The sequence below is a fragment of the Macaca mulatta genome, chromosome 15 (assembly GCF_049350105.2).
Source record: "Macaca mulatta isolate MMU2019108-1 chromosome 15, T2T-MMU8v2.0, whole genome shotgun sequence".
In the NCBI taxonomy this organism is placed as follows: domain Eukaryota; kingdom Metazoa; phylum Chordata; class Mammalia; order Primates; family Cercopithecidae; genus Macaca; species Macaca mulatta.
In genome coordinates, this window is record NC_133420.1 from 68,423,047 (window position 1) to 68,431,143 (window position 8,097).

An 8,097-nucleotide genomic window follows, 5' to 3' on the forward strand; every position below is an offset into this window, starting at 1 on the left:
GAATAACAAGAGTGATATTCCGAATACAAACAAAATTCCTACACTGTATATTAAGTAGAAAAGGAAAACAAAGGAAAATGAGCAAACTTTACGGAAAGGCATTTGCTTTTTAAGTAGAAGAAATACTAAATGCCTACAGATATGTAAGTAAGTGTCAGCTCCTCAGTATTAAGGAAGATTACTGTAACACAACAGTGGAAAGCCATTTCGCATGGATCTTCTTGGCAATATTAAAAGGTCTCACAGTATCTATGTAAAAACTCCCCTGCTGGTTTGAAGTGTACTTTGGTACAGTCAATATGGCGACTGATTTTGAAATAGAGGTCAAGAATTTTATCCAAAATCTTTAGGGCCACATGTATTTCTAAACTTGGAAAGGCAATAAGATTAATATAATGTATATTATGTTGCAAATCCAGTGGCATATAGAGCAGCACCCTAAAACCACACACTTTATATTAATGAGTTAACTATATTTCTTTATTTTCCTCAGACAATTTGGGATTTCCAGTCATTTCTTTAATTCCTGAAAATCTTCATTCACTATAGATAAAGACATAGATAGATGGAAAAATCTGGTTATAAATGTAAATAATAGGTAAGTAATAAGTGAAAGAAATGTCCAAGTACCAAGTAGCAAGCTCCTTTTAAAGAGTCATCTATTAGATATTCATTCATTCCTCTCTCCTTTTATCTCCATATCATCTCTCTCTCTCTCAAGTAATTTAAAGAAAGATGCGTGAATGCTTATGAATGCCAATGTTCATGGGGCGTGAGTTTGTGCGTGCATGCATATTACTCATGTGATGGCTATCTATAATAATGTAAGACAGTTTTTTCTTGTTTATTTATACTGTGCTACCATGCATTTTCACATTTTACATTCAAAAGATCCAGGATGGCCAATTCTAGTGTCAGACTAACATGTAGGCTCTTTTACTAACTGGCCAGTCTGTTCAGGTAAAATTACAACTCCAGTAGATACACATTGATGGGAGAGTAGAAAAGGAAAAACAGACCAAAGTGGAGAGTATTGGCTTCATTTCTATTATCTAAAAAATAACCAGCAAAACTAAAGATATTCATTTTTTGAAGAATTTAGCAGTACATCTTATTTTTCTAGAGATCTAAGCTACACACTTTTTTTCTATTAAGATTTCATTTTTTATGATGACATATTAATTGAGAAACATATCATCTTACATCAATTATTTCTTAGTCTTCTCAAGAAGAAATATTGTGACACATAAAAAGTTGAGATAGGCCGGGCACGGTGGCTCAAGCCTGTAATCCCAGCACTTTGGGAGGCCGAGACGGGCGGATCACAAGGTCAGGAGATCGAGACCATCCTGGCTAACACGGTGAAACCCCATCTCTACTAAAAAATACAAAAAACTAGCTGGGCGCGGTGGCGGGCGCCTGTAGTCCCAACTACTCGGGAGGCTGAGGCAGGAGAATGGCGTAAACCCGGGAGGCGGAGCTTGCAGTGAGCTGAGATCGGGCCACTGCACTCCAGTCTGGGCAGCAGAGCAAGACTCCGTCTCAAAAAAAAAAAAAAAAAAAAGTTGAGATAAATGACACAAATATTTTAAAACTAGACAAAAGCAACGAAGTGATCATTAGAGAAGTTACAGTTTCTCTCTTCTATCACTAGGATCCACATTCACTCTTGTTCTTACTTTTTACAGAAATCACACACATGCACACACAAAGTTCTTCACAAGTAGACTAAAAAAATTTGATGTCATCTTTTAAAATTTCTGAAGCTGCATGGTCCTCGAATTGAAAATATGCTTATTTGTATTAGCATTTATCTTAATTCACATGTACTAACATATTTCTTAGACTTTGCAAGAATTATCATAATCTCTTCAGAGACTTCATTAAATTCCTTTTCCGCAGAATTCTTGCTTCTCCCTCTCTTGAGATATATTTTAAATAAATATATTCTTTCATAGACATGTTTTTTTCACAAATTTAGAATAACTTTGGACTCACTGTTAGAAACTTGTAGTGCACATCATTAGAAATTTTAAGACAGTCAGTGTTCCTTGCCCCGCGCACCTGAGAGGCCGCTCTCCGACTCCCGCGCTGGACCCTCTTGCGCCACTGAACCCCCTGATCCGGGGGCCTCGGATCCCAGGGCTCAGGAGGACTGAACCAGGACTTACCCGAAGTTGCCGCGGGGCCTTCCGATCCCCTAGGCCATCGCCCAAGTCTGGCCAGGCTGATGGGACCAGCGAGGAGTCTCTGCACCTTGACATTCAGAAACTGAAGGAGAAGAGGGACATGCTGGATGAGGAGATCTCCCAGTTCATATCTGAAGGCTACAGTGTGGATGAACTGGAGGACCACATTACCCAGCTTCACGAGTACAATGACATCAAGGATGTGGGGCAGATGCTGATGGGCAAACTAGCTGTGATCCGAGGTGTCACCACCAAAGAGTTGTATCCAGAGTTTGGGCTGGACATGAATGACTGAGCAGGCTCATCGCCCCTTGTCCACAGTCCCCAGGGACAGAAGGGTGTGGACATGATAAACGCTGAGAGCCCAACCAGCACACCTACAGAGTTTCCAGCAAGAAAATGCCAGAAGCGCTTTTCTAGAGAGCCCAAGCTGAATCAGGAGGAGCCTAGAGAAGAGGCGGGCAGGGAGGAAGGGGCGTTCCCAGCTCCAAGGTTCCTGAAATGTCGCAGTGATACTTGTATAGGGGTACATGTACTTTATTTGTCAATAAACATATCTGTACACTAAAAAAAAAAAAAAAAGAAATTTTAAGACAAAAATAGACCTTATAAGAAAAAATTGAGAAAAAAGTTAAAAGGAGTCTTAAAATTCAAGTCTTATACTTCATTAGTCTTATACTTGAATTTAGGTTTTTAAAACATGCGCTTAGAAGCCTTGGAATTATATCTCACAGAATTATACATGATTATACAATGGGATATATCTATGAAGATTTATCACTTCTGTTTTCTAAAAGAGTGAATAAAATTAAATACATTAGACCTGCAATTAGAATAAATCAATATCTCTCAAACAGAAGCTAGTTAGGGTTAAAAAGTATGTAAAACATTTCACAAAGTTTATCTCACATTGTTATTCCTTTTCTCATTGTTAATATTGTGACTCCATTGCCGTATGTAAATTGAAACCCACTTTTTTAATTAACAAAAGAAAGCCAACAAATGCTAGGTGTCAAGTACTTTTCACATGTTATCTTTTGTTTTCTGAAAGAAATATAGGTTTTTGGCATCTATTGCATATAAACAAGTTTCAATAAGAACAACTGGGATTTGCCTACTCGGATTATTTTTATGGGATATGTCAACATTTCCAAAGTCTTATTTTCCTAAGTATGTCTATTTACAATGGGAATAGAGGACAAACCTTTATATAACAGAAAGAAAGATTGATCAAATATATATGTGAGACATTTTCTGGAGAAAGCCTGATGTTTTCATAAGATAATGACTTCTGAGAGGATAAAATAGGATAAAGAAGGTATACAGGCACCAATTCATTTATCTACCTAAGCATACATACATCTATGCATCCATCTAATCATCTATCCATGCATCCCATCCATTCCTCCACCCATCTATCCATCCATCATCCATCCATCCATCTATTACACAATTTCTGGAGCATAAAGTGGGTACATGACAGAAAAAAATAAGGAGGTAGTGTCTGATTTCTTCATATACTTTTTGTCTAGAGAGTGGCCATATAGGAGAAAATATAAATATGCAATAATCTTTTATGGGAGACAAAAAAATTAAAGAACATAGAATAAGAAAAAACTTAATATTGGCAATAAAGAAAGCTTTTCAGCATAAATGGCATCTGAGATGAGAATTTAAGAATCACTAGAAGCAAAGTAGATAATGCTATGTGAGAAGAATATTTCAGACAAAATAAACAACATGTACCAGTGTCAAGAATAAAAAGAGAGCCCAGTACATTAAAACACCGTAGTTTCCTCTTATTTTTCTTTGTTTCAACCATGTTTTCTTTGTATTTTTCTTCAAAGTCTTCAATCACTTCTGTGCTGCATGTGTAGCTCTTTTACTATGCATACTGCTTCAAGCTTATTGTTGAAAATGAATTAGTATATGTACTAAAGATTTGGCTCTAACCTCTTTTGACCTAGAAAATCAATTAGTGAATGCTGCAAAGCCTAGCATCATCTGTTGCTCAAGTGTTTGAAAGGTGAGTCTATGGTACCAGAAATGATTATTAATTAAAAATTATGAGCATACACGGCCTCATGGATTATACAAGTCAACATCACACAGTAATTTAAACATATAGAAAATACATACTTCAAAAATTATGACAACACTATTATAAAGGCCAGTTATACACTGATTTGAAAGGGACTAACGTATGTGAAATTAGAATACACACACACACACACAGATATATATATAAACTTGGAAGAGTTGATGTAGATAATTTTCAAACTACAATGAAACTGAATTTTGAAGCAGAGTATATAAAAATTATTGCTGATGTCTCTATCACAAATTTTACATTTCCTAAGAAAGCAACACCAAAAGTGAAATATATCATATTTAGCATTAAAATGCTAGCCTATGTGCTGTTTTATAGTCAAATTGAAAGAAGAAATGTGGTTATATGTAGAAATTTATGTTCCTTGTTATCATTATATTCTTAAAATTCAAATGCAGCAAGATAAAATGGAACCATTAACTTATGAACTTCTTGGTTTAATAAAAACATTCAGGGAATTAGAGAAATATAATTAAATTCTATTGAAATGCATGAGACCAATCTATTTTGAAGATGGGGATAATAGCAGGAAATGTAGACTATTCTCTTGGTACCATGTATGATTGTGCCTTGCTTTTAACCTTTGCAAAGATGCAGTAATGCATAAATTATAACAACATTTTAAAGGTTAAAGTAAAAATCTTCAAACATTAAAGGGATTGGATCATATCAAATTACTCTCCAGTCTTGAAAGCTTTAGAGTTAAAACAAGATAGACCTTATGGGTAAATCGCTTAAACTAAATATAATTGAGACTTTCTAAAAAAACAGATGGGAATAAAAGTGATATATTTTAATAAGAATTGCTTTCTTTGGCAAAATATATTAATTTCAGTACTGGAAAATATCTAAAATGTACACAGTTTGTATTCATTAGCATAGTTTATCTTACCAAATTCAAATGGTTGTTTTCAAATTCAATATACTTGCTTACATTAAATCACATGCTACCTTCTCATTTGACCATATTATGAAAGCTTGAATAAAGAGTCTCCTGAGGATCTAATGAACAATAATGGTATGGCTTAGCATTCTGAAGAAAAAAACAGTATGATACTAAAAAGTGAATCATAAGCCAAAACAGTAAGTTAAAAAATGAATCTTAAGACATTAAGTAAACACCAATCTCATTGATTTGACTGACAGACTACATATAAAATATCATAACATACAGATTTTGGAAATCTAAATGAATGCAATGATGAAATTGTTCTACATATACAAACAGTATAATAATACTTTTTGTTTTAGCATTCCAAGAAGTATGGATGTATATGCAAATATATACTGCCATTTATTTAGTAGGTTTTCTTATTGTGCTAAATTGGAGTGTATAAATATATTAGGAAATACTTCTGTAACTTTCAGTTTTTAAAATTAGCTTGCAAACCATTGCACTCTCCTATTCAACATGCTATTGCCTCTTTACCAAGAGCAAACATACAAAACAAGAACAGAAACATATACACAGATGGATAACTGTTAAATACAGTACACATAATACTATATAAGTATACAAAAGTATATATAATTACACATCTATAAAAACAGCAAGAATATTACAACTGTTATTGGAGTCAGACTGCCAATATTGGGATACTGACTCCCCTACTTACTAGATATAAGTGAGAACTGAGGCAAATTGTTAACCTGCTTGCTTCGATTTCCTTACATATTAAATGGCAGAAATATTTATGTCCACTTCTTATTATTGTTGTCAGAATTGAAAAATAATGTATATGTAGATATGAGGAAATAAAAAATAATGCGATAAATGATAGCTATTATAATGTATACATAGGTATTACTATATATATATCACTGTTGTCAGAATTGAAAATATATGTAATATACCTTTATGAGGCAATAAGAAAGAATGTAATGATAGCTATAATATATACACAGGTAATACTACATATATCACTAGAAGTAGAGATTTGCAGATGACTTTCAATCCAATAAAAAGTTATAGAGAGCATATTGTTTTTTATCCTGAGGTATTTTAAAAATGAGAAATGAGGGGGTGGATGCTACAATAGAATATCCCATTATTATTAAGACCGTTGCTACAGATTCTTTACATGTTAATCCTTTGAGGAAATATGCAGTACTAATTACAGGAAATTAACTAATAATTAATTTGCAAACCTTAATTGTAAGAAAGTGTCATTTCTAAAACCTAGCCTTTTGCCTCTTATTGTCAATCAACTGTTACATTTAAAAGGATTATACCAATCAGTAATGTCAATCTCTGAACTCCATCAACTCTGAATGAAGGAAACTGTCACTAACAGTGAGATCCTTGAAACTAAGTGTAGCGTCTGGATAATGATCATTTTACAGAATGACTGGGACACAAAGTGTCAATAAATTCTTGCTAAATGAAGTAATTAATAGTAAATTAAAACAGGTACACAATGCATAGGCAATTACTAGAATTTTTAAATATATTACAAATGAAAGAATACTGGGAAAGCTTTACAATATGAACTGAATCTCTGTCAGGTATCATTATTCTAACACGGGTGAATTCTGCTTAACCGTCTAAATGAATTAATCTAATATTTTATGATGTTTCTTCTCAAAACCCACCTGGCACAACCAAGGTAGAGATATTATCCCATTTGATAATAATTCTTCACGTCAGGCCTCTGAGCCCAAGTCAAGCCATCGCATCCCCTGTGACTTGCACGTATTCGCCCAGATGGCCTGAAGTAACTGAAGAATCACAAAAGAAGTGCAAATGCCCTGCCTCGCACCACAAAAGTGAAAATGGCCAGTCCTTGCCTTAAGCGATGATATTATCTTGTGAAATTCCTTTTCCCGGCTCATCCTGGCTCAAAAAGCTCCCCCACTGAGAACCTTGTGACCCCCACTCCTGCCTGCCAGAGAACAACCCCCTTTGACTGCAATTTTCCTTTACCTACCCAAATCCTATAAAACAGTCCCACCCTTATGCTGACTCTCTTTTCTGACTCAGCCCGCCTGCACCCACGTGAAATAAACAGCCATGTTGCTCACACAAAGCCTGTTTGGTGGTCTCTTCACACGGATGCGCATGACATTTTGGTGCCTTGACTCAGATCAGGGTACCTCCCTTGGGAGATCAATCCCCTGTCCTCCTGCTCTTTGCTCTATGAGAAAGATCCACCCACGACCTCTGGTCCTCAGACCCACCAGCCCAAGGAACAGCTCACCAATTTTAAATCGGGTAAGTGGCCTCTTTTTGCTCTCTTCAACCTCTCTCACTCTCTCTTAACCTCTTTCTCCTTTCAATCTTGGCACCACCCTTCAATCTCTCCCTTCTCTTAATTTCAATTCCTTTCATTTTCTGGTTAGAGACAAAGGATTTGTCTCTAACCAGAAAATGAAACACGTTTTATCCATGGAACCCAAAATGCCGGCGCCGGTCACGGACTGGGGAAGGCAGCCTTCCCTTGGTGTTTAATCACTGCAGGGATGCCTCTCTGATTACTCACCCACGTTTCAGGTGTGTCTGACCACGCTGCGGAGACGCCTGCCTTGGTCCTTCACCCTAAGCAGCAAGTCCCGCTTTCCTGGGGGAGGGGCAAGCACCCCAACCCCTACCCTCCCTGTCTCTACCCCTTCTCTGCTTTTCTGGGGGAGGGGCAAGCACCCCGACCCGTTCTCTCCCTGTTTCTACCCCTTCTCTGCTTTTCTGGGGGAGGGGCAAGTACCCTGACTTCTTATTTTTATGCCCCCTCTTATTTTTGTGCCCTGACCTCTTATTTTTGCACCCCTTCTTATTTTTGTGCCCCGATCTCTTATTTTTGCACC

At 36.2% G+C, this 8,097-nt stretch overlaps 1 pseudogene across 1 annotated transcript; it reads left to right on the top strand.

The window, feature by feature from the left end:
• The first annotated feature begins 299 nt into the window (after positions 1-299).
• On the top strand, positions 300-2,775 carry LOC704705 (DNA repair protein SWI5 homolog pseudogene; annotated as a pseudogene). Its single transcript, XR_013404970.1, has 2 exons — positions 300-323; positions 2,005-2,775. The product of XR_013404970.1 is annotated as a DNA repair protein SWI5 homolog pseudogene (transcript).
• Positions 2,776-8,097: the final 5,322 nt, after the last annotated feature.